At 49.0% G+C, this 27,385-nt stretch overlaps 2 pseudogenes; both read right to left on the reverse strand.

The window, feature by feature from the left end:
- Positions 1-12,268: 12,268 nt before the first annotated feature.
- On the reverse strand, positions 12,269-23,749 carry LOC138992933 (transformation/transcription domain-associated protein pseudogene; annotated as a pseudogene).
- Positions 23,750-25,418: 1,669 nt separating this feature from the next.
- On the reverse strand, positions 25,419-26,447 carry LOC138993186 (large ribosomal subunit protein eL19-like; annotated as a pseudogene).
- Positions 26,448-27,385: the final 938 nt, after the last annotated feature.

Here is a 27,385-nt window from a genome sequence, read left to right on the forward strand (position 1 = left end):
TCGAAATCCAGTCATTAGAACCCGTTGAACTGTGTTGTACTGGGGGTGGGGGTGGGGCTCCCCAGTGGCTGTACCACCCAGCCCAGGTGCCGGGACATTTGCTTACACATCACCACGGCTCTGCTCCAGGGCTAAGGCCCCTTTTTCTGTTTTAGGGACATTAGAGCATTCAGGGTAGTAGATAAGAGAGGGGCCATGTGGGTTCATTCTGACGGGGGCTTAGCAAAGTCTTGTAGCGTAGGCTGCTGGGTGAGCCAGGGGATGTGCAGGCTGCTGTGGACAGAACACCTGGCTGCCCAGTGATTGGTGGACCAGCCTGGACACCAGAGCTGCTCCTTTGAAGGGCTGGATGGTCTGCAGGAGCTCCATTGGCTCACTGGGGGCTCAGATGCCTCTCAACACAGACTTTCCTTTCTGAGAATAATCCCCATACCCCACACCAGCTCTTATCTTCTTACCTCTAGCCACAGAGTCACCAAGGTCATGGACCCACCATGCCCGTCCCCTCTCCCAGGCCTGGTGACCTTCACCTTGTCTCCGTCGTTACTTTCTGGTCTTTATTACAGCATGACCTCTATGCTCCCTCCCCTCAGGGTTTTCTCTTTTGTCTTTGGATTTCCAAGAGTCTAGGTTGGAAGGAAAGGAGTCTGATTATCAGCTATTTTCTTTTTCTGTGTCCTTTGAACTCAGCAATCTGTCAATGCCGGTGCCGGGTTAGGGCAAGATGCTGTCTCTGATCTGTGATGGCACAGACTTGAAGTTTCACACCACTCGGGCCTCTGCTCCCCTCAAGGCCGGCAAGTGAGGGAAGAAAGAAGCCCCACAAACAATATTTCAGGGTCTTATCTCAATAAGTGGACTATTGTCAGGAAGCGGCTTCAAAGGGCTGTACTGGAACAGGTGTAGACCCTGTGGAGGGACCTGGCTGGCCAGCTGCTATCTTAATCAGGGTTCTCTTAGTTACAAGTGTCAAAGCTCCCAGAAGAATATTCTGTAAAAGGATACAGGGGCAGGGGAGCAGCCGGCCTCGGAGAGATAGCGCCTGGCACACAGACGGGAGCATTCTTCTGGGTGTGTGTCCTTGTTTGTTCCTGCAGACGGATTTCATTGCTCCACTGGCCACTGGGCAGACCATGGCTCCTCTAAGGCTCTCAGGCTTACAGGAGACAGGATTGGCCGCTAGGGTGTTGTCCACTGCTGTCCATTTCCAAGCTCAGATTCCCAGGATGGGGCATTCGATGGCTTTGTTTAAGTCATGCATCTGCCCCTGTTCCTGTCATCTGTGGTTGGAGCAGGGGTGAGGGCTGAGGGAGGGCTCAGACAATCTATGTATAAAAGGCTAATATGCTAAGTGTCCCTCCTACCGTCGGACCAGTCGCTATGATGCACACTGACCACCAGGGGGCGGCTGCTCAACACAGGAGTTGCCAAGTTGCAGTGACTTGGCAGCGGTGGTTCTTGGGTGATGCACCCCAAAACCAGAGAGGAGGGAGCCTGATTCCTCGCGGGGCCACGTGATTCCACCTTCAGCCGTGGGTTATGTTGTTGCTGGGGCACTGTCGGCCCTGAATCTGGTTTACTGCATATTTGCGTTTGTGTTCCACACCCTGTACCACAGCAACTTTGCAGAGTGCCCTCTCGCACTCCAGGCCCCCTTGGGGGATGTCGGAGAGCTGGTTTCAGCCCGATCCCCACAGGCCAGGCTGAGGGACCCCACCTGCTGAAGGGACCCTGGGAGGTTGGCTCCAGGGCATGTTCGGCCCTTCTTACCCAGTCCCGCCCCGCCGGCTACCTTATAATTAACTTCCTTTCAATGTGCATGAATCCATGCACTGGGTCACTAGCACCATAATTGTTAGTCTTGTTTCAAGTATCAATGTTGACTCAGGTGTTTGTCACATGATGTTTCCATAGGCATCTCTATTTACCCACGTGGTGTATGGAAGCCCAGTGTAGGGCTCCATCCTTGTGAAACTCCACCTTGTTAGATTCTGCCTGTTATTCTAACCCTTCCCTGATATGTTTGGTCTCTGGCTCGGTGAGACAGTCTATTCCATGTCTCTCCCAAATTTGCACCTTGGCCAAAGTTTAAGGACTCTCAATACCAAAAGGAGGGTAGCTTTTGTCTTCCCTTTGCCTCTCTTGATGGCTGGCAAATGGAGTAGAGAATGTGAATAAAGAAACATGAAATCAGTGAACTCAGAAGCGGAGAGTGGCGGTGACCAGCTCAGCGCTGGAGTCAGCAGCCCTGGCGAGAGCCTATACTTGCCTGCAATGCAACATCGCACAGTTAATGGAGGGCTCCAGCCTCAGTTTCCTCATGCGTTTAAACAGCGTGAGCTCTACCTTCTGGGCTCGTGGTGAGGACTCCATGAGCAAACACATGTCTGGCGCACGCAGACTTGAGCTGCTCTATTCACATTGCTATGGTGGTATTTCTCTGTGGTCCTGGGTCTGGTCACGTGGTCCCGACACTAAGAACAGGAGTTTGCAAGAGGCACTGGTGTCTGGAGATGCCAAGTCCAGACCTGGAAGCAGTCCCTGGGAGCAAAGAGAAGGGGCTGGAGAGAGGGCTGGAGGATCTGATGGCCAGTGGAGCCAGCTGACAGTAACAGCAAATGTGGGCCAGCTCATACAAACGGCCCTTTGTTCAGCCCTCGGCCGGCACGTTGTCCTCCAACACTGAGGCTATTATAGCACAGGCCTCCTGAACAGCACACACCATCCCAGCTGCCAAGGTCAGGCACACGCGGCCAACCTTCCCCAGCTGTGGTCTGGCCACTTCCCAGCTCATCTGTGGGTGGGGTGCTCAACAGGGAGGGCCAAGGGCCAGGGTGTGGGGGCTTACGGAGGCTGGGTCTTGGTGTGGCAGCCACAGAAATGTGAGGGGAAAAAAGGCACTCGCTTTTAAAACTTGGAGTTGGGGTCCCTGAAGAGAGTGGCAGTAAAATGATGGGGGTGAGTTGCCAAGGGAGTGGCTGCTTGGGCTTCTGAAAAGTATTCTTTTTGGGTGGAAATAAACAGCTTGCAGTGCTAATTGAAAATGAATCAAGGGATTCCGATCTTTGTGTAATTAAATCCTTTATAAGGATCAAAGACGCTTCTGCTAGAGAGGCTTTGAAGGCCTGGAGGGGAGGCTCTCAGAGTGGACACTGGAGATCTTGGAGATACCTAACGGGGCTTACTCTGTCGGGACTTAATAATAAAACTGAAGCAAAATCAGGAAGGATCAGACCAGGTTGTTCGTGTCTGTCTGGCCCCACATTGGCTGTGTGGCTGGATGCTGCCAGGGGTGCACACCTCCCCGGGGAGAAAGTCCCTTGGCCCTCCCACTTGCTCTGATGTGGTTCGGAGGGAGGGGCGCTGCACCCCCAAACACAACTGTGCCCCAGGCTCATGCTTCTGCTTCAGAACCTGTCCGGGAAGCGAGAGCCCATCAGAACACTGAGGCCTTGGGGATAGATGGGCCGCTCTGTCACAGGGCCAAGGCACCAGAGGCCCTCTGTTTAATAATAATGATAATAGTAATAATAATAATACTAAAATTTAAAAGTAGGGCACTGGGTTGGCTCCTGGACTCTAGGGCCACTTTGCGTTTTTCCTGAGTCTTCACTTTGCTCTGTGGTGACAGCCTGTTCCAGAAACCAGATTTCCCAATGGCGGCTGGCTTCCTGGCACTGCCTTTTGTTCCTGGGTGGCCGGCTGCACCGGTGAGGGCCTCTCCCTCTCCTTCAAGCTGCTTCTGGAGCCTGAACCAGTTCTCTTTCCCACATCTAACACGTTGCCCTTAGTTCTGCCTTCATCCTCACTTTCATTTACATTTAACCGTGAGAATGCCCCACTCACCACCCTCCTGTCTCTTATGTGGATCGTTATTACAGCAAGTTCCTAAGTGGACGCCCTCTCTTTTTCCTTCAATCCATCCTTCACACCAGAGCTGTTTTTTTTCTGGAGCCCAGACCTGATCATGTCAGACCACATACAAAAATCCACAATGGCTCCTGCTGGCTACAGCATAATACATTCTTGAGCCTGCCTTCAGCCCCTCCTGAATCTGACTACCGTCCCCTTGACCCATTTCCCCTCTCTTTTCTTTTTCTTTTTAAAAAATATTTTTTATTGATTTAAGAGAGGAAGGGAGAAGGATAGAGAGAGAGAAACGTCAAGGATGAGAGAGAATCATTGATTGACTGCTTCCTGCACACCCCACACTGGGGAATGAGCCCACAATCCTGACATGTGCCCTGATCTGGAATTGAACCGTGTCCTCCTGGTTCATAAGTTGACGCTCAGCCACTGAGCCCCGCTGGCTGGGCCACATAATTATTACTATTGTTACTATTAAAACCAGTGAGAGACTAAATACATATACTCATAAAGTAATGTATGTCTCAGAGGAGAGAAAGTCAGTCTCATCCTGCTGGGCCATGTCCTCTGCTTCCATGGTGGGGGCCGCCTTGAGAGCTAACCATGCACACTCTACATATAATGGCTTAAAACCCTGTAGATGCTCACAAACCCCCAGGCTTCCGAGGAGAAGGATTTTTTACTTATTTATTTTTTATATATTAACTAGAAGGGAATGGAGAGAGGGTCATAACATGTTTAAGTGTACTACTGACTCTATTACTGACCCACATTACTTTTTTTAAACAGCATTTCCTAAAATTATTACCATCTCAAAAACAATTCCAAACAATGTTGCAGCTGGTGTGTTTGCTGTCATCAATTCTGAGGGGTATTGCTATCTACGGGACACATACCCCCAAAACTTCAACAATAGAACAGAATGGAACAGTACCTGATTACAGTAATCTAGGATAGGCTGTTAGTGTTATAGTGACTACAGACCAGATGTAGTTGAGAAAGAAGAGTGATACCAGGGTAGTGTCTTTATTAAGGTACTTTATAAACATGAGCTTATCATTCCACCCCGGGGAAACTCTCTAAAATAGCATAAGCTCCAGACACCAGACTGAGAACTCATTTCAGTCGGGACTTTTATGCACTTAACTAATTTTTCACTCTGTTCCAGCACCCAGAACATGCCTGGCACAAACGTTTGTTGACGGAACAAATGAATGAATAGGTTGCCTGAAGTTGTGGGAGGTCTTCGCCTCCACTGGACAATCTCCAGGGGGAGCACCAAGACCAAAGGAAGCTCCGTGCCCTGTGGGTTGGTGAGTAAAAAACTGGAAGCCTCTAATCCCAGGAACATGGGAACAGAGGTGGCATTCATTCACTCATTCATTCGACAAATGTTTGCCAAGTCACTACTAAAGATAAGGTAAATTCAGGCTCTGTCCTCTTGACACTGAGGAGAAAAAGAGAGGAAGGCACAAGACATGCCATGGGATGACAAAGGAAGGATACCAAGTCCAGGCCTGGAAGCAGTCAGGGAAAGCTTTCATGAGGAGTGGGCAGATGAGGGATGGTTGGAAGTCTTGACCAGGTAAAGGGTTAAATGGAGATGAGGGCAGGAACAGTCAGAAAATGACAGTGTTTGGTACACAAGAGACACGGGCCATGTCCCGTCAATGTGGCTGGAACGGAGATAATGACAGGACGATGGTCAGAGCTGAGGCTGGCAGGGCCTTGCCTTCTATGATAAGGAATATCTCTTTATGCCAAGAGCAATGGGGATGCATTGAAAAATTGAAGCAGGAAGAGTTTCAAGGCCCGGTCTGAATTTAGAAAGCTCACTCTGGATGGCATGGGGAATAGACGGAGGGGGTAGAGACTAGAGGCAAGGAAGCCACTCAGAAAAGGAGCTATTATGTTGACCAAGAAACAGAGGACGGATGTAGAAACTGTTTGCATGTCCTTAGTGATTAGTTGTGATTGGGACTCAGGAGGAAGAAGGGTGAATGTCGTCCACGAAGAATGAAAGCAAGATTGGTGCTCCCTTTGAGTACTGAGGGGACATTTTTCACTTTTAACTCTTTGCAAAAGCCACCTTGTGACTCATGGGCAGGACAGTGAGATGTGCATCCAACATACAGGGGCCCATCGAAAGCGTTGGGAGCTCCTCCTCTTGCCTCATCCCCGATCTTACCATCATGGTGGCCTTGGAGCTGCCCTCACACTGGGAAGCAGTGGGAGCAAGGACCCCTCTGATGGGATTTAGGAGGCTTTGAGGTCTCTGATGCTGCCTCCCACAGATGAATAGGGTCAGGAACTGTATATGAGGGCTTTGTAGAAAAAGAAGCAGTGGAAGTAAGTGACATGGATAATCGAGGCCTTGGTCTTCTTGAGATTTGGAGGCAGAAGACATGCATCCAGTCTCCATTGGGGTGAGCTTGGGGAAATCATTTAATCTCCAACACTAAACTGTCATTAAAGTCAACACAAAATTATAAGGATTTACACGAATCTGCGAGTCATTTATGCCCTATGAATTTCAGTTTTCTCTCTTATAAGATGAGAATTAACATATCTGCCGGTATGTGTCTTGAATGAAACAAATCACCTGTACTAATGTTTTGGAAATACAGGATGAACTATGTACATGTCAGAAACTTGTAAGGCTCTTGCCAGCTCATGGATTGAACATGGATGTTATAAGTCAGACTGACATGGATTTGAGTCCTGGATACACTACAAATGAGCTGTTGGCAAGGGTGGTAGGTGGCTTCTAAAACGTCTTCCAGTGATTCCCACCTTTTGATATTTACCTCCTTTTGCATGTGTGCAGGGGGTTGGACCTAGTGACTCTAATGGATAGAATCTGGCAAAGGCGATGGGCTGAATGCCACCTTGGGGATTAGGCTGTAAAAGACTGTTCTGTCTGGCTTACATACTCTGTCTGACTCTGATGAGGCAAGCCGCCATGTTGTGACAAAGAAGGTCATGTGACAAGGGATTGAGGGCAGTCTTCAGCCAACTGATGTGGGACTGGGACCCTCAACCCAACAGCCCCTGAGAAACTTGATCCTCGAACAACCATGTGAGAGCTTGACAGCTGATCGTTCTCATGGAGCCTTGACATGACTGTGGTTCCAGTGGACTTGACTGGGCCTGTGAGATACCCTAAGCCAGAGGACACACTAAGCCATGCTGAGGTTCTTGACTCACAGCAACTGTGAGATGATAAATGTTGTTTTAAGGCACTAAGTTTTGGGGGAATAAGTACAAAAATAAATACAGCAAGTTATTAAATCTCTCTGAGCTCCAGTGTCCTCCTCCATAAAATGAAATCCTAATACCTAGTTGTAGGAGTTATAGCAAGAAGTCAATGAGAGCCTTGGCTGGTGTTTCTCAATGGTTAGAGCATCCGCCCACACACAAAAGGGTCATGGGTTTGATTCCCGGTCAAGGGCATGTACCGGGGTTGTAGGTTTGATTCCTGGCCCCGACTGGGGCCATGTGGGAGGCAAACAATTGATGTGTCTCTCTTAAATCGATGTTTCTTTCTCTGTGTCTGTCTCTATCTCTCCCTCCTCCCTCCCCCTGCCTCCCACTCTCTCTAAAAATCGGTGAGAAAAATATCCTCAGGTGAGGATTTACAACAACAATAACAAAAAGTCAATGAGTGATTGTGTCTAAGCCAAATGCATTGCTGGCACAGCGTAGGCACCTAGTAAATGGTTTTTGTTTTTATTATGTAAAGCAGCAAAGCCCAGGGAGAGCTGAATGGTACTGACAACTGGGGCATTGGGTTTAGGGCAGTGACTCCATGGCTGCCCTCTCATAGCATGACCACACTCTACTATTCATGTTTGTCTGGTTGTGTGTTTTCCCCCAGTTGACTTTGAGTTGGATGAGGATGTGGGTAGATGCATGTTGTGTCACCACTGTATCTCCTGTGCCTGGCAACACTCAGCGAGGGGCCATTAAATAAATAAGTAATTGAATTATCGAGAGCGTTGGGAGATTCCTGGCCCCATTGGGATGTCTGGTCCTTGAAGCAGCTGGCACTTAAAGTACCAGCAACAGCATGGGGGCATGGGAAAGATTCAGTGTCAGGGTCAGGGAGCTCAGTGTCAGGGCCAACTCTGATGCTCATTTGCCGGCGCTCCTGGCTGAGCTTGCTGCACTCTGGCAGCAGGTCACTACCACTCCAGCCTCAGTTTTCTCATGTGTCAAGTGGGGGTAACAGTCACCCTGACTTCCTAATGGGACCACTGCGAGGATTGAGCAAGGTCATGAATACAAAGGTGCTTTGTGAACTGCAAACATGATAGCTGTCAGGACTGCTCGTGGGAACTGGCGCTACGATGGCCATTCATCTCAAGGGGACTATTGTTCAATCAGGCATGTTTTGACAGACTTAGCGAATGTTTTCGGATTGTAAACAGAATTTATGGGCTAATTTCATACAAAAAGCAATATTCTGACAAATTTTACTTTTTCATTATCTGAAACAGGTAATGGAATGCTTTGTTTTCCCTTTAAACTATTTTTTTTATTTACCTTTGTGATTAGCATGTTTGGATTTGCAAATGGAAATGTGTTCTTATTACAGATGAATTTTTAAAAAAATATGTATTTTATTGATTTTTTACAGAGAGGAAGGGAGAGGGATAGAGAGTTAGAAACATCGATGAGAGAGAAACATCGACCAGCTGCCTCCTGCACACCCCCCACTGGGGATGTGCCTGCAACCAAGGCACATGCCCTTGACTGGAATCGAACCCGGGACTCTTCAGTCTGCAGGCCGACGCTCTAGCCACTGAGCCAAACCGGTCAGGGCTACAGATGAATTCTTTAGTGGTGGGGGTGAGGTGGTTTTGCTTTTACAATGTGTTGTTGGTAAAATTTGGCTCTAAACATTTGTTTTGTGCCTATTGACATGTGGGTCAGTGCTGGTACTGGCTAAAGAAACAAAGGCTCTTCAGAGCAGCCCTCCATCTGCACTCAGTCTGGGTTGAACCCAAGGAACCATGTGTTCTGCCTCATGGGAAACACACCCCAGGCCCTAATCACACAACCATTTCTGCCTCAAAGAAACCCAAACACAGAGAAGGCTGAGCCAGTTTCCTTGGAGCAGGTAATTTCCAGGCCCCTACCCATCGCATCCCAACTTCCAAATATAGGGTGTCCCAAAATTCACATCAGATTTGCAATTGAATTGAATTGCAAATCTCGCGTGAATTTTGGGACACCCTATACATCTTCCTCTTCACATTAGACATCTCTGCCCAGCCTTTTACAAATTGAGCTCTCCCTGAAATGAAGGCACGGAGTAACATGAGCATGAGTTGGGGAAACATAGCATACCATAACTCCCTCATGGAACTAACTTTAACATGATTTAGGTCAAAATAAACATAATCAAATCAGAGTTAATTGCTTCCTATTTCTTTCTTATATTTCTGTAATAACAATGATAACCTTCTTTCCCTCCCACCCCAAACTAATACCACACATAGTTATTAGAATATTATTGACTATATTTCCTGTACTTTACATCCCCATGACTATTCTGTAACTACCAATTTGTACTCCTTAATCCCTTCACCTTTTTCACCCAGCCCCCCAACTCCTTCTCCCACCTGGCAACTGTCAAAGTATATCTATGAGTCTGTTTCTTCCTGCATGTTCATTTATTTTGTTTTTTAGATTCAGTTATAGATAGATATGTATTTATTGCTATCTTATTGTTCACATTCTTTATCTTTTTTCTTTCTTCTTCCCAAAGAAGACCTCCCAATACCTCATGCAATACTGGCCTGGTGGCGATGAACCCATCCAGCTCCTTTCTGTCTGGGAAGCCCTCTACATGTCCCCAGATCCCAAATGATAGAATAATAGCCCTGCCAGGCCCAGCAATCCTGGCTGTAGATGGATGCCCCTCACCTCCCCGAACACTTCATGCCAGTCCCTTCTGACCTGCAAAGCCTTTGTTGAGAAATCAGTGGATAGTCCCGTGAGAGCTCCCTGTGGGCAACCAACTGCTCCTCTCCCACTGGTTTCAATTCTCTCCTTGTCCCCAACCTTCTTCATTTCAACCATGATGTGTCTTGGTGTGGGCCTTTTTGGGTTCATCTTGTTTGGGACTCCTTGCGCTTCTTGGGCTTGTATGTCTATTTCCTTCTCAAGGTTAGGTGTTTTCATAATTTTTTTGAATAGGTTTTCAATTTCTTGCTCTCTCTCTTTTTCTTCTGACACCCCCATCATGCAAATGCGGGTATGCTTGAAGTTGTCCCGGGACTTCTTTTATATTTTTGCTGCTTTGATTGGGTGTTTTTTGATTCCTTCTATTTCAGACCTACTTTCTTACCCTTTAGTTATTTGTACACTTGTCTATCTCCCTGATTACTCTAATATCTGAGGGTACACACTGGCTTTTACACCTCTGCATTTCTACTAGGCCCAACACAGTGTTATGGATGAAATAAGTGTTCAATAAATGTTTTTGTAATAACTGGTAGAATCATGACTGCTGAATCATCTAGAGTGGGCCAAATAAGGAGAATGTAAAAAAGGGTACAGAGAAGCAAACGAGTCATGTTTTTAATGGGCCAGAATCAGGACAGTGATGGGGTGAAAGGCCTATCTCATTCAGCTGTTTCAGGCAGCATTTGACATCAGTGGGTTCTATTTAGTCATCGCTCCCATAGGTTCGGCCCTTTCCAACCACTTATTCAGTGTTATATAAACATGGTCTGTTTGTACTTTCCTGCCTGGGGACATTTCTTCATCCACACAGATCCCTTTTAATTTTTTCCCTCAAAACATGCGTTTGTTTACTGAGGGAAAGTAATTTAGAAACTGCTCACCTTGATTTGGAGTTAATGAAGCCAATACACAGCCAATCTCAAATTACCAATCAGATGATTATCTCACCATAACATTGTTAGTCTTTGGCCAAACACCAATTTAGGACATGCTTTTACCATCTGTGTCACCAGCCACCTTCTCTCATGCTGGAGATAGAAGGTAATCTTTGGAGGCTTTGGATATACTCTCAGGCTCCCCATTACTCAGCACGTTTCCCTTTGCTGTGTGGACAAACCTGAACAAGTGGCCAAAAGGACTTTGACTCAGACTTGCCCAAGAGTCAGAGTAAAGTGTAAGTCCAGTGCTAACTCTTCTGGGAATGTTATCAGCACAGTTTCTCTGCCTCTCGGCTCAGCTACAGCTATCTGGGGCCCTGAGTGTGAGAGAAAGAGATGGCTTTTCCGACAATAATGCTGACCCCCAAAACATGCAATTGCCAAAGGAAGGGGAGGCAGGACTCCACTGGGTTTTCTCATGGGTGGAGAGACAAAATTTGGGAGTGAACTCAAGCTAAAGGTCTTTATTCTGAGTACTAACCCCAATGTGGAATCCTTCACAGTTTGGCCATGACATGAGACACCTCAGGACACACCTGGGTCTGTTTTCTGAGACCCAAGTGTCATTCACTGCAGAGAAAGGTAAACAAGCCCAGCAGATATGACAAGAGGAATGACACCAACGGCCAGTCAGAGAGCCCACCTGGGGGAAGAAGCAGAATTGGTAACGATGAACTTTGTTCAAAGTGATACCTATTAAATTGCTAGTTATTGACAGGGATTCATGAAGCATGCCAAAGACATTTGAATTAGACTTTATTGTTTATTTATTTATTTTTCCTTTTATAAAATATTTATTCTGAAAAAAATCACACTGTACAAATTTAGATAGAACATTCTCAATACTCATATTTATAAAAATGTGAACAGAGACGAGCTAACAAACTTCTGTTGCTGCTTCTTTTTCAATTAGGAAGAAGTGATATTTTTTTCCAGGTACAATGATAGTAAGTGTCTAGAAGACATTCAAAGATCTGGCCAACATAAAGCGGAAGTCACCTGCCGGCTCCCCCAGGGCTCGGCGAGGTTCCCAGTGCTGGCCATGCAGCCTGGAGGTTTGAGCTGGGGTGAAGCCAGCAGGGTGTGTTCATAATTTCCCGTGACTCTAACCAGGCGGTTTTCTGTACGGCTGTTACAAAGGTCTGTACAGAGCACGGACTTCTGAAAGTTAAAAAGGACATTCCGAACTGTTTCCTACAGTTCAGTCTGTCCGCCCGCAGACGGAGGGGCGATGCTTTCACCTACTCCAGGCCAGGGAATCTTGGTTTCCTGAAAGGTTATTTTAAAAGCTTCGAGTTTCAGCTCCAGCACTTCAAGTGGCCTCACCTCCATGGCTCAGCTCCCTCTACACTGACTCACTCTCTTTCTCACACGGCGAGCAGGGACACGACTGTACCGGGAGCATCACATGGACAGGGCAGAGGAGGCGCCGGGAGGCCAGTGCAGGAGCCGGGGTGGCGGCCTTCACCTCCGAGGTGGGAGTGGCCGTGTCACAGCCAGGGGTGCCAGGCGGGGTCCATGCGGCACAGGTTGTCCAGGCTGTTGGCGGCGGCCACGAGGGTGTTCACTTTGCTCTCCCCGCCTTCAAACTGGGCGAGGCTGTGCAGGCGGGTCACGATGGCGGTGGCCGCTTTCTGCACCAGGGAGACCAGCTGCTGACTGTCCATGTTCTCCGGCTGCCCGGCGGCCGAGAGAGGAGAAGAGCTGTCCTCCCGTGTCTTTTTGTGCCAAGCGATGATCTCGTCCCGAAGCACCGTTTTCAGGATGCCGTCCACCTTAAAGTCTGGCTGAGCGAAGCACCGGGCAACCGCAATCATGGAGGCGGTGAAGGGGCCAGAGACGCCGATGGTGGTCAGAAATTCAGAGATATTGGGCGTGAGGCGAAAAGGAACGGGACGGTTGGCATCTAGGTCTCCAGTCGCGTCGTTGATATCAAAGCGGAAGTAGGCGACGTTCAGGTTGCCAGTGTCCTGGGCGATCTGTAACATCTCGGGGTTGAGCCGATCTAAATGCAGGACGAACTCCGCGAAGCCAATGGGTGCGAGCTGGATGGTGAGCGTCTTCCGCAACGCCCAGTAGTCGGTGGCGTCGGGGAAGGTGTGCAGGGCCCACTCCTTCAGCAGGCCGCGCGGCACCATGTCGCTCTGCACTTCCTTGAGGATGTCTCGAAGGACCTGGTGGCTGGCTTGCGTCCCGCGCGCCTGCACCGTGGCCAGCCTGCCGTAGTAGCGCGAGATGGGGTTGTCATGCTCCGTGCCCTTCTTGGCGCAGCGCTGCTTGTAGATCTCCATGAGGGACAGAGAAGAGGGGTTGTCTCCCACGAGGCGCATCTGTGGAGACACCGCCACAACTCGCGGAACTGTGAAGAATAAGTGCCTCTTTGCGGTTTCCTTTCTCTTCTCTAAGCAGGGGTTCAGCAGGCGCAGCAGCTGCAGCACGCGCTCCTCCCTCCGCGCCTCGGTCGGGCAGGCGTCGTTCATGACCAGGTACGGGTAGATCTTGCCGTTGTGCCCGAGGATGGACAGCCTCCTGGCTGTGGTGTTGTGCTTCTGCACCATTTCCACCCTGGGCAGAAACCGAGCGATCTTGATATAATAGTGCGTCGGCTTCGGCACCAGGAACTCCCCAGGGATTCCCACTTCAGCTGTCTGTGCAGAGAAATTGCTCAAAAACCGACACTTTTCTTCTAGGAGGAAGAATTTGGGAAGTTGCTTCGTTTTGGTCTCCAGAACTTTGATCCACTTTTTCAATTTAGAAATGAGGTTATGAAGTTTCATGGATCCTGGCACACTGAAGTCAAAATCGGTGGTGAACTGGCCCTTCAGCTTCTGGAAGACAGGGTCCCGCGCAGTGGCCTGCGCCCGCCTGGCTAGAGACTCGGAAGCCGCGCTGGAGAACATGGTGGAGAGGTTGGAGACGTTCTCCGGGCCCACCCCGAACGTGCTCACCAGCTTCTTGACGAAGTTCAGAGTGTGGGGGGTGATTTTGGCATCGGACACTGCTCCGCTTTTCTCAAATGCGACAGAGTAACATTTTGCCAGGCCCCGTCGGAGCTGCCTGAGAACCTCTTCGTGCCAGTTTTCTCGGAACCAGGCCATCTGATCGACGATGCCTTCCAGGGAGGACAGAAGGGTTGGGTGCAGTTCCCGCTGCATGTGTATGATTTGGCTGCAGCGCCACATGGGTGCTGTTGCTCTTATGGGCCCTGGATCACTCTTGTAGCGTTCCCGCTGCTCTATTTTCAGAGTCAGGTACAGGGTCCGGATGGGAAAGTAGACTGCCTGGGGATACACGCGTCCGACCTGGCTGATGAGGTTCAGAAGCAGCTTTCCTTCTGAGTCCACCAGGCAGGTGAGCAGCTGAGGGATCCAGGCCAGCCACTGGATGGGTGGCACGCCAATGCAGTACTTGTCGACGGCATCTGCCAAAGTGTTTTTATCATCGTCGAAACTTAAAAGCCACAGCACCTTGGCTAAGTATTTCCTTGACTTGCTCTCGTTTTGACGCTGGCATGCTTGCAGGTAACAGATAATGGCAGACACTCCAAGATGCAGCTGCCGCTCCTTCACGAAGATGTTCTCCAGGTAATCGCCCCACATGGCCCAAGCCTTCACCAGCACATCATGCATCTGCACAGCTGCAGAAAAGGCTTTGTTTGCTTCCTCAGACTTGTTCATCTGAGCCAAGAACATTCCCTTCAGTGCATAAAATTCAGCTGTCATCTCTTTTGTGAAGTATTTTAAGTTTGTAGATTCTATAACTTCAAGTACCCGCATACACTCATTTTCCCCCACGAATCCGGCCAGTGGGAGGTAGCATTTGACTTGCTGTCGGATCTTCTGGAAGCGATCCACGATAGGAACAGTTGGAATAGTATGAATATGATTTAATATATCCAGAGCTACATTGACCAGTCCTTGTTTCCGGGCAATTTTTCCATACTGGACGATTGCTGAAGCTGATGCATGAACTCCAAGCATAGCGTCATTGGAACTTGGATCATGCTGAGAACTATTTTCATACGCAGTTACAATAGCCTGGTAATGATGCTGCCGCCACATGAAGACGCTGCTCCAGTGGGACAAGTCGTCGGACACAATGGGCAGCCTGTTCCTCCAGGTCTTTACCACCGTCTTCACATCGTACAGGCTGTTGTTCCTTCCCAAGTTGGTCGGCTGTATACCTGCATTTATTTGCGCAGCTTCCTGAAGTTCAGTGATTTGCTGGGCGGCCTGGAGAAGAGGCGTGTGCACATGGGACACCACATGAGGCAAGCGCCGCCACTCACGGATGGCCAAGCTGCTGGCCGTTTCCACCAGGCGTTCGATGAAGCTGAGCTGTTGCTCCTCAGGATGGCAGATAGCCAAATATCCACGGTACATGTTGACCTTCCAAGCCATCTCCTTGGGACAACTTACTTCTACCTGCACCAAGGCCTCCTTCATGGCTGTCCAGTTAGACACGCGCCAAGCACACTCCATGATGAGGTAAGGGTTCGTGTGACCTTTGGACTGGCCGTATTCCGTCAAGGCTTCCCACTGGTTCAATTCCTTAGAGCACCGAATCCAGTGGTCCTCCCAGAGCTGGTATTCTGGGAAAATAGCAGGGGATGCATTGCTCCTCTCATGCTCTTTTTTGGCTTTATCCATTGCCTTCTCATAGGACTCTTGTGCCTGCTCAAAGAATCCATGCTGTTCGTAAGCAATAGCAGTTGCTGTCTCGGGATACTTACAACGCTTCTGCCACAAACCAGCCCACATATCTTCCTCTTGTAACAAAGAGTAAAGTTCTGCAAGGGAATCCAGTATCTCCTGCTGAGGTGGAGTTATGCTCTCCTGCTCATAAAATTCCGTTGTTTGCCTTGGCTTCACCTGCAGACTCAGACCTTTTTCAAAAGCCTGGTGCTCTAGCATTAATGTGGAACGGAACCAAAGGTTGTGTGTTTTCCCCAAGTACTTCAGAACGCAGGGTCTGATGGGGATCGGAGGGACACACTGGGACATGGCTTCCACGAAGCAGTTCAGTGCGCTGGGCTGACAGTCCCGCTGCACCTGGTGACTGCCACTGCACAGGAACGGGCTAATCTCACCTGCTAGCGCATGCTGCTGTCGGTCAGACAGAATTTCCCACACTCTGGGAAAAAGCTGGCCCCAGGTCCTCTCTGCCAGCGTGGTAGAGATGTGGCACAGCTGGACGAAGGCGCCTAGCAGGGCCCCGGTCTTCACTTCTCGGAGAGTATCAAGAAATTTGTCATGTTTGCTGGTTAACATATGCAGCTGGGTTCCAATGTCCTTTTCAGAAAGTTCTTTGGTTTTGGGTGTGCTGGTCTGATCTCCAGGAGCCAGTTCAATATCCATCTCAACATCCTCCTCTTTGGACTCGCTGTTCTCTCGCTCCTGAGGCTCCTGCTTGACAGGTGCGACCATGGCAAAGGCTGCTCGATCATGGCTGTCGGCCAGGTTGATGACATCGGTGATGGACGGGAGCATAGCTCCTTGGCAGCTGGTACCAATGGGAGTGCTCTTCTCACACACGGCCAAGAGAAGCTCGATGCACTGCTTAATCCAGAAGTGGTTCCCCATAGCTTTCCAGTTCTGGGAGCAGGTCACATAAAGCAGACGCTCGTAAACCCGACGTTTCATAGAGTTGTCAAAAACCTCGAAAAACTTCGCCCTGATGAGTGGCTGGGCACAACGCAGCCCAGAGAGAAAGGCAGGCTCGAGTTTTGCAGTCAGCTCACTGCCAGACAGTGCCTGGTCCCTGTAGACATAGTTAACGAGGTCTAAGAACTGTGCGTTTAACTCAAGGTCTTCTGGAAAACGATGTTCTATGTAGGTCATCATTTTCACAAGCAAAATGGACTTCTCCCGGAGGGTAGGTGTCTGATTGGCTGCCATTGGGGAATTATTTTTAACCCACTCTTCCACAATTTTAACCACCGCCCGGAGGATTTTGGCATCGAGTGATTTTTCAATGAGGGAGGTCAGGATGGCCTGAATAAAGGTCTTCCTCATCCCCAAGCTCATCACAGCCAGGCGTGTTTTCACCAGCTCCAGACTCAGCATCACCAGCTCACTAGTTCCTGAGGTTGCCTCTGTGGTGCCGGAGGCTGCCTGCGGATTGAGGTGCTCTCGGACCATCTTCTGCAGGGAGCGCATGAAGACCGAGATCAGCCTGTCTATGTAGCTCGGGTTGTTGCTGCAGGCAGACTTGAGGATCAAAAGGGTCCCAAAGAGCTGGGAGGGATTCGCGTTGGTGGCCTTCTCATAGTTGGTGAGTCCTTCATAGATGACCTTCCCCACGGCCGCATAGAGGCATTCCAGCTCTTCGTACTTGGAGGCCACTCTGGACGTGCTTGGCTCTGTTGGGAAAATGCTCATTAGGCGTGAGAGAAGGCTATGGACTGCTCCTAAGACTTTGGTGTTTCCACACGTCATACAGGCAGCGATTCCGCGCTGCAGGGGTTTGAAGCTACTGAGGATGGCTGGAGACTGGAGAACAGTGAGCAAGAAACTCAGCACTTCCAAGCCCGTGCAAATGTTCCCATAGTTAACTCGATTGGGCTGCTCCACACTCATCAGCAGCTTGTCGAACCACTGCAGTTTGAGCTCAGACTTGGGCCACATGTCTGGTCGCAAGGCAGTTTTCAGGAGGGCCACACACCGGCGAGAAAGCACCTCCCCAGGAGACCCGGCAGTGTTGGTGTTGTCATTAACCTGACAAGCCACTCGGATGAGGAAGTTCACCACGGTGTCCGTGTGCTGTTTAGCAATTGGCTTGGCAAGAAGGGAGTCCGCTCCAGGCAGCGACGGGCTCCTCCCAAACACTGCGCTGGTTGCTCCTGTGGCCGTCCTAAAGCGTTTCACTTCCTGGGCGGAATCCGCTGACAGGCCTCTTTTAATGGAAGATGACACAGAGTTGACTCCTTCTCCACTGGAATTTGGATCCATATCTGAATCCGGCTGCTGGTCCTTGATCCTCTGGAGCTCCCACTTGATGACAACCTCCGCCAGGTCCACAACCAGCCTTCTCTGCTCAACGGTGACGCTGGGTGTGAAGCCCAACCTCTGCATGGCACCGACCATGTGCTGTACCAAGTGGTGCCGCACGGGGTAATACACCTTAAAATGCTGCACTATCAAGTGCATACTATGAACCAGCTGAGGAACTGTGTGCCCCTCCTCCACAATGATCTTCCTTGTCCAGTGGGTCAGCATCTGGTGCTCATCCTTTATTCTGGCGGGCACTGCGGGCGTCAAAATGGCCATCGCTCGTCTGACAATTGTTTGAGCTTCCATTGCATGGGCCTTGAGAAGACTGTGAAAAACCTGCAGGACAATTTTCTTATGGATTGCAAATTTGGCAATAATGTGTGCCAGGAGTAAGTGCCCACTGTATTTGCAAGCTGGGTCTACACAGGCCTTGGGGAACAGGCAGGGCCAGGCGAAGGCCATCAGGCGGCGCAGCTTGCTGTTGCGGTCCTTGTTGTTGTCGTGGATGTGGTGGGGGGCGTGCTCCACCAGCAGCGTGGCATACTGCAGGAGGTAAATCCTCAGGGAGTCCAGCATGTCCTCCTGCTTCTCTGGGTCCAGGACCTTGGTGATAAACACACTGGTGATGCTTTCTGGGTTATCGCCTTCCAGATTGGGAGGTCCTAAGAGCTGCTCTCCTTCCCCCTTCTCAAAGCTGTATAAGAAAGCAGGATTCAAGATATGCTGCAGAACCTTGGCTTTCAGTTCATCTCCAAAGTTGGGGTCACTGAAATCCACAAAGTGAAAGAACAGGGCACGTTTTTGAGCAATGCTATAATTTTTGGGAATCTCTTCCTCCATATACTCTTTTAAGAATGTCATGTTGCAGAGAAAACTACCAGTAATGGCTCGGAGCAGCTGGAACAGCAATCCTATGTCTCCATAATTCCTTTTGCAATAATTCAGCAGACAATAGGCCAGCAGCTTGGGCTCCTTCCAGTTTGTGGCAGCCATGTCCTCCTTCCAGTGTCTTTCTTGAAAGGTTTCACTGACCCACACGCGTCTCAGCTGGCTCACCAGAGAATGCTGATTGGCCAGCCAGGAGTCATTGTTTTTAACTATAATACTTATGATCTTGATGGCCTGAAACTGAAGATCCGGGCGCATTGTGCTGGTGCTGGGCGAGCCAGGGTGCATGGCGGTCTGAGCACGGCCGGGCAGCAGCAGAGGGATGAACCTGTTGGGGTTAGCAGCCAGCATATCTCGCAGAGGTCTGGCATCTTTGTGTTTTAAAAAACTCATAAACATTCTGCTCCACTGAGGATCATTCAATGTTGTCTCCATCATGAACAGCTCCACTGTCTGGGAAGGGTGCCGAGTCAGGAACTTGATCAGAGGCTCTCTGAAGGGACTGCCAGCCTCAATCAACATAGCCTGTTCTGTTTTCATCACAACCTCTAACAAAGGCTTGACCAGAGCTTGAGGTGCAGCTGGGATCAGATGAAAAAGGTTTATAATTGCTGAACAAATTTTCATTTCGTTTCCGTCGCTCCTCTGGCCCCCTCTGTGGGTGAGGACCACCACTTCCATCCACTTTCGCAGATGTTGCATCATCTGATCGCAGAACTTATCATTGAAGGAGTTCGGGAAGAGCCTGGTAACCGAAGTCAGACGATTCACCACATTCAGCGTCAAACTTCGATGGTCCCCCAGCATCATCAGCAAAGTTCGCATATGTGTGTGGATTTGATCTACTCCGATGGTAGCACCTTCTAAAAACTTTCGCACGCAGGCTTCTCCAGCCTCCTGGAGCTCACTGTTTGTGGAATTCAGTGCTTTGAAGAGTGCCGCAATGATCTTCTCTCTGGACTGAGGAAGGTAATTGCAGGCAGCAAGTGCATTTAGTGCTGCGATTCTCAAAGGCACGAGTGATGGAACACTTTTGTAACAGGGCAGCTTTGTTAAAGCTGAATCTTCAGCCTCACACAAATTCAAAAGCTCCGTGTAGAACACCTTATGCTCCACCACGTTGAGATCCATTGTGAAGAGCCTGGGCTGCACTGTGGTGCAGAACGTGCTCCCCTCCATCAGGCCGATCTGTGCATTGGCAGGCTGGTGTCTGAGCAAATGCTTCTTAGGTGGGACCATATCCTGGAGGACCTCTTTATGGGGTTCCATGATCACTGTCACACTTTTCCCAGTGACCTGGGCCAAAACTTGCAGTGAATGCATAGCCTGTTTCCTCACAGTGGAATTCGGAGAGATGACTTCTCGAACCAAGTCGCGTGTCACGTGGTGAAAAGACTTTTCCTGAGCTGCCACAATCTCTTCCGTTCTCTCCTCATCTTTTAAAGGTGTCGCACACCTCATCAGAAGCTGCTCCAGGGTGGTTTTGGCCATGGCAACGGCCCCATTGGGAACCTGTCCGGTTGAGTCCATCATGACAAAGAGAAGCGCTTTGAGGAATGTCTGCTGGTTCTGCAGAAGCCAAGTGAGAGGCAGCCGTTCCATGAGAAATTTAATGGACACCACACCCCCCAACTTTGCATACCAGGCCTGCTCATAACAACACGCACACAAGCGCTCCACAATGTAAGAAAACAGAGGCAGCTGGCATGCCCTCTCCTTTGAGCCCAGGATGATATTTGCAACATCAAATATCACAGCGAGAGCCACCTCTCCAATCTTGCAAAGTTCCTTTTCTTCGTATGCCATACAGATAGCGATGGCATCAATGAGAACCAATGGATCCATTCCTTTCGACCCGTTTTCATCGCTGTGAAACACGGCTGTGCTGGGCTGGCTGCCCACCCGGTAGCAAGGCAGCAAGAAAGGCCCACACTGCTGGGCAACTGCCACCATTGTGTAGTGGCGGACCAGGCTGGCTACAAAGGGCAGGGCGCTGGGCCGAAGATCTTTAATGACTGCAGACATGAATGCCCCGGTCAAAGCCTGCTCAACTGTCTTCCGAGCTGGAGTATCTTGTGCTTTGTAGCGATGTGATATGATGACATTAGGTAGGGTCTTTTCTGTAAAGTCAGGGTGTGCAAGGAGCTGGTAGAGAGCATGTTTATTGTCCTCTAGACTCATCGTTGCCACCAGGAAGCACTTGATCACTTCCCACGCCTGCCTCCGGTAGTAGGGCTCAGTGTTGGCACTTTTCAGGCAGTCCAGAGCGGTTTCAATGGCCTTCTCCATTGGAAGCTGAAGAGATGCTTTACAATCGGAGAACTCCACTGTAATACTGGGGCCTTGAACTTCAGTCAAAACATAATGCAGCTTCTGGGATTCCTTTAACATCTTCCTGTTACTGCCACCAAATTTACCAAGTACACGATAGGCTACATGAGAAATGCTATCAGCAGGATTGAGTAAAGTATGCCATAGAGCCTGCATGAGCTCTGCGCGTACTGGCTGAATGTGGTCATCCAGGAAATCGTGCTGCAGGTTGTCCACACACAACTCCAGAGTCCTCAGGCCTTGGCTGACCAACGCCTGAGAGCCATTGAGAGCAGACACCAAGGGATCCATTAACATGGGCAAATACGGCAAGAGAGAACTCAGCTGTACAGGCACCGTGAGACACAGCTCCACGAAGAGGTCCTTCACGTGCTGCTTATGCAGGCCACTCTGCAACGTGTTCAGCCCTTGTAAGAGGTTTGGAAGAAGAGGCAAAAATTCCTGATACAGGAGATCATGGCTACCGCCCCCAATAGAGCGGAACAGGGCCCGAAGCAGCAGGAAGTAGTTATAGGGCTCTTCGGCAGTCTGTGCGAGCTCCATGGAGCTGTTCACAATCTTGTGCAGGTGGGGCTTTAGCATTTGTTCATTTTCAGCTGCAAAGAGGGAGACTGAGCCAAAGACCAACTTAAAGAGCCTGCGGTACAGGTTGGAGAGCTCCACGTTGGAGCCCATCTCCGGCAGGCGATCAAGGAGGTATTCCACCAGAATGGTAGCAAACAGAGCAGAGGTAGTAGGATTTGCCAAGAAGGAACTGGCAACAGTCTCAAGAGCATAATTCTTTGAAATTCTTTCCACCATATAAGGGACTGTCGTTTGAAAGATTTCTTTAAATGTGAAGGGATTCAGCATTGTGAACACACCAGCAAAGTGCTCCAACACCTCCTTCTCTTCCTTCATTCTAACAGTCCGGCAGTTTGCGACTCGAATGTATGCTTGTCCATTTCCTGCTATCTGGACCTGATAGATATCTAAAGCCTGCATTGCATATTTCACAAGTTTGATGTAAATCTGAGTTTCTTTGGGCTGTAACTGCCTGTTAGGAATGAACTGAGCTTCACCCGGTGCTTTACATGACATTATGCCCCACGTGATTGTCTTGACACCACAGACCAAGGTTTTTACCAAACGCCGGCAATCTGTGACTGGAAATGTCTGCTTGTCCTCCTTGTCCTTTTCTCCACGCTTCTCAAAGGAAGGCACAGGGGTGGCAGGGGGAGGGGGAGGGGGTGAGGCCGGGGCTGGGGTGGGAACAGGGGCCGGGGATGGGGCAGGGCCCGGAGCTGTGGGGGCAGCGGGCACTGCCGGCAGAGCTGCTCTCAGGGCTCCGAGTTCTGACTGAGGCTTGCACTTCTTAAAAATGGCAGAGAGCTGGTAGCGAGCCATGGTGTGGAATTTGAGAACAAAAACCTCCAGCATCCGCACCAGGACATCTCTCCCGTTGCCGCTCTCCTGTTCGCTCTTGGAGCGGATGCAGTCCACCAGGTTCAGCAGGAGCTTGCAGGACATGGTCTGGATGCTGCCGGGCAGGGACTCGTCATCAATGTTCTTGGCAAAGAGTTGGACGGCGAGGGAGAGGTCACTGAGGGGCAGATGCTGACGAACGTGGTGCACGAGGTCAGCCAGAGTGCTGTAGGCGAGGGGCCTGAGCGTCTCTCGAGCAGTATATCCTGAACCAATTAGTATGGATTCATCAAACAGCTTGTCCATGTAAGGGATGAACTGGTTTCTTAGCTCGGTCGTGAGGATGTGCTTTGCAGCAATCAGAAGCTCCTTTCTGAGGCGTGCAGTCTCTGCTGGGCAGTTTGAAAGCAACTGTAACATTCCTTTTACCATTTGCTGAGAGTACTTAGTCACCAACTCCTGGTAAATTCTGGTGATATAAGCTAAAAATGACAATGTTTTAATCTGAGCACCAATGAAATCAGCATACAACTCCTTGTTGTAAAGCTGATGTTGCCTGGCTTGTGCAGACACCTGCATTGCAATGGTATTCATGGTCAGGGGCACAAAGTCAGCAACAGCATCGTGGATATTCAGTTTGTAGAGCTGATGCATTAAAACAACAATAATTGGCAATTCTGCCAATACTTTCAGAGAAAGAGATCCTCTTGGAATGATGGAATGTGTTCTCGTCTCACTGTCCTCACGCTCAGGGTTGACCTTCACAGCAATTTCTGTGATCGTACCAACCATTTCTGGGGGAGGGACTGTGTTCTCAGGGATCACCTGAGGGTTCTCAAAGTAGCGGTTCACTACTTTTGGAAGCTCCTTATACATCTGTTTCACAAAATCCAAAAAATGATGAATTTCTTGTGTGATGGGCGGCCTGAATTGTTTGTGTAGCTCAGTAATTATCCTTAGACAAATAAGGACATTTTCTTCATTTTCCGTCTCTAAAAAGCGAAACATCGCAGACAAAACATTTTTAGTATGAGGACGAAGATGTTCATTGGTTGGTATCCTATGAATGATTTCAAGAACCAGTTTCCGCAATTGCTGGGCTGGTTTCTCCTGAAGAAACTGAACTTCTCCATCTTGAAGAAATGTAAGAAACTGAGGGATAATATGTTCCAGGAATGTAGAATATTGAGGAGATGATGTTACATTCTCAAAATTTACGCTAACTTCTTGCATCATTTTTAGCTTTGTTTCATCAGGGGTATTTACATCTGTGAGAGCTGCCACAAACTGAAGATATTTTTTCATCAGAGTGGTTTGGTCAACCACTGTGGCTCCTTGTGTTGCAACAAATGCCATTTTTCTTTTGATCTAGCTTATTTCTCAAGAGAAAAGTATCAGGTCCATGAGTCCACCCACTCTTGTAAGTGAGCAAAGGAAAGTCCTGGTGTTCTGCCTGGAAGTGGCGACTCGCTCGTCCGTTTTGCTGCTGAATCCCCCCGAGGCTGGAACTCAGAGGATCTTGGGGTCCAGCCCCAGCGGGTCCAGGGGTTCCCAAAGGTGTGGACGGAGTCGGCAAAGACTATCCACCCTCTTCCTACGGTGGAGTCCTATTTGTCCCGAGTGTGGGGGGTGGGGGGGGCCTTACCTAGGGGAATCCTGTTCAGGTGCCAGATGTTGAGGTCCAGCCCCAGCAGGTCCAGAGGTTCCCAAAGGTGTGGACGGAGTCAGGGAAGAATGAAGGAATGACAGGGAGACAACGTTCAGTTGATCAGCAGCCTAGCCAGGTTCTCTAGCCAGGATCTCCAGCCAAGCTCTGTGTTTTATTGTCTTGTTACATCTGTATTTATACCAGTTGATTTTAATCCTATCAATTTCTATTCCAAAGGTTAGGGCGTTTCTTATCTCCATTCCAGGGAGTAAAGATTATGTAGCTTAAGCATGATTGTTCATAGTTAAAGTGATTAACTACCCGCCTGGCACTTAGTTAAGAGGTTTTACTGATAAAAATCCCCACCTGGGGAAACAAACTTTCTCAGAGAGGTGACCTTGGTTAAAACACATAGCGTTAAAACACATAGCGTTAAAAGGGGGAGCAAACATATTAAGAACAGTATGCCATATACGCCAGGTCCCTTGAAACATAAGCTGTGCAGATGTTTCTTCCCTGCAGCGACTGTGTCAAGCAGCTAGGAATACCAAGGGCACTTAAAACAGACAATGGCTATACCTCTAGAGCTTTTAAAAACTTATGCTCTACATTCGGCATCAGTGGGACTTTTGCTGCTGCATCACTGATGACAGAGATTTTACATCAGGTTTATATTTCATGACCTTCAGAGATATGCACGAGCTACTACTTTCATCCGTCAGGCTACTGCTATTACGAGACTTAACAAAATTCATCACTGAGAACAAAGATTCACAATTGTAAAGGGAAGATTATAAGAGAGGGTTTCGTGTGCCAGCAAAAGTTACTGGCGTGCCATCTTTGGCACGCGTGCCAGGGGTTGCCTACCCCTGCCCTAAGGCCCAAGGTTATATTCTCACTTTATATCCCCATGACTATACTGTAACTAATTTGTACTTCTAAATCCCTTCACATTTTTCACCCATTCCCCTAACACCCCTCCCATCTTGCAACCATCAAAATGTTCTCTATGTTGTTTCTGTTCTGCTTGTTTGATTTTTAGATTCAATTGTTGATAGATATGTATTTATTGCCATTTTATTGTTCATATTTTTAAATCTTTTTTTTGCCTTCTTCAATTCAACATTTCATGTAATACTGGGTTGGTGGAGATGAATTCCTTTAACTTTTTCTTATCTAGGGAAGCTCTTTTTCTGACCTTCAATTCTAAATGAAGGTAGTGATCTTCATTGCTGGGTAATAATCTTGGTTGTAGGTCCTTGCTTTTCATCACGTTGAATATATTTTTTTAAATTTTTTTAGGTAGATAAAGGCTACTTTTATTAAATGATTGAGCCATGTAATTGCCAAGGCCACTATGTACAGGTAAGAGAAGCTTTATTTCTTAGTCTCTTTCTCCTTGGACATTATTTTTTTAAAGCAGTCATGCTCTCAGGGCTCATCCCCTTTAAGACAGGGGAGTCACACTAATGCTGGCTCCTGACTGCTCTAAATTTTTTTTTTTTAATCCTCACCCGGGGATATTTTTTCCATTAATTTTTAAAAATATATTTTATTAATTTTTACAGAGAGGAAGGGAGAGGGATAGAGAGTTAGAAACATCGATGAGAGAGAAATATTGATCAGCTGCCTCCTGCACACCTCCTACTGGGGATGTGCCTGCAACCAAGATACATGCCCTTGACCGGAATCGAACCTGGGACCTTTCAGTCCACAGGCCCACGCTCTATCCACTGAGCCAAACCCGTTAGGGCTTCCACTAATTTTTAGAGAGAGTAGAAGGGAGAAGGAGAGACAGAAACACCGAGGTACATGCCCTTGACCTGAATTGAATGCTCTATCCACTGAGTCAAACTGGCTAGGGCTCTTTGGATAGTCTTGATGATTTCTCCTTTTTGGCCTGGAGCTGCTCTTCACGGCGCTTGCAAGCTTCCTTGGTTTTAGACCTCTGGGCCTCAGCCTGGTCAGCCAGAAGCCACTTGCAAGCCTTGTCTGCCTTCAGCTTGTTTTTGAATGTTACCCTTCACTTTCAGGTACAGGCTGTGGTACATGTGACAGTCAATCTTCTTAGGTTCACGGTATCTTCTGAGTAGCCGGCAAGGAATTCTCATCCTCCTCAACCAGGTTACTTTCTCAGCCATTTGAACATTGGCAGTACCCTTTTGCTTCCTTATGCCCATATGCCTGCTCTTCCTGCAGGACAAGGCGTTTTCCCGGGCATCGAGCCCGAGAATGGACAGTCACAGGCTTCCAGATGATCAGCCTACCTTTGACCAGCTTCTGAATCTACTGACAGGAGTGGGCATTGGCAATTTCATTGGTCTCCTTGGGGTCCAACCGGACCTTCTTTTAGGCACAGCAGAGGACACTGGAGGCAAGCCTCTTTTGAAGCCTGATCATACTCATGGCTGTTGCCACAGCAGCAAAAAGCCACTTTGAATACTTCTTGCCACTCCATTTTGGCCTGCAAAGTTGCTGCTGAGAAATCAGCTGACAGTCTTACAGGTACTTACTTGTAGGTAACTAACTGCTTTCCACTCTCCTGCCCCAAGCAGCTGCTCCTCCTCTCCTGAACCTGCCCATGCCCTGTGGCCATGCTTGTGGCACGCACCTAGAGGGACAGTGGTGTCTGCTTCAGAGACATGAGCACAGAAGGCAGGCGGGACACGTCTTTGCACTGTTTGCTGCTCTTGGGGTTGAAGTCACACAGCTGGGCCACTTTCTCCTCCTCAGATGCTCTGCAGGTGGAAGCAGAACAGGTCTCAGAGCTGCCTGCCTTTCCCCTGAACTAGTGATGCTCTGCTGCCCTGAGCAAGCCTGCTTTGCCCAGCCTACTCTGGGGTACTTTATCCAGAGGTACCCAGCCCTGTGCCCTCTGACTTGGGGCCCCAGAAATAACCTTGGCATAGGAGGAAGCCTGGTTTAGTCCTGCCCTAGGGCCTCTGCACTTGTCTCCTCTTCCAGGAATGCTCTTCCCCCAGACCTGCTGCTCATGGCTTATTGTTTCTTGTCATTCAGGACTGAGTGCAGGCCTCGCCTCCTCAGAGAGGTCTTCCCTTGCCACCCTAGCTAAAGTTTCCTCTTGTACCTCCTCCACCCCTGCACTACCCTCACGCTCTCTGGTCATTGCCTCTCCATCAAGAGTTCCCCACCTGGAGCTCTTGGCACCTAATGGCCCGTGGAGGAACTAGTGTGGTACCTCAGCCATTATTAACAACATAACTGAAGTCACCTGGTTCAGCATTGCCTCCATGTTCTGTGGACCCTGTGTGTTCTCCAGAAAAGGGTTGTGATCAAACACTCATAGAAAACTCAGTTAAAGGGCATCTTCAAAGCCAGACTTT

The sequence above is a fragment of the Myotis yumanensis genome, unplaced genomic scaffold (assembly GCF_028538775.1).
Source record: "Myotis yumanensis isolate MYYU_CA2020_CCGP unplaced genomic scaffold, mMyoYum1.0.hap1 SCAF_15, whole genome shotgun sequence".
Lineage (NCBI taxonomy): Eukaryota > Metazoa > Chordata > Mammalia > Chiroptera > Vespertilionidae > Myotis > Myotis yumanensis.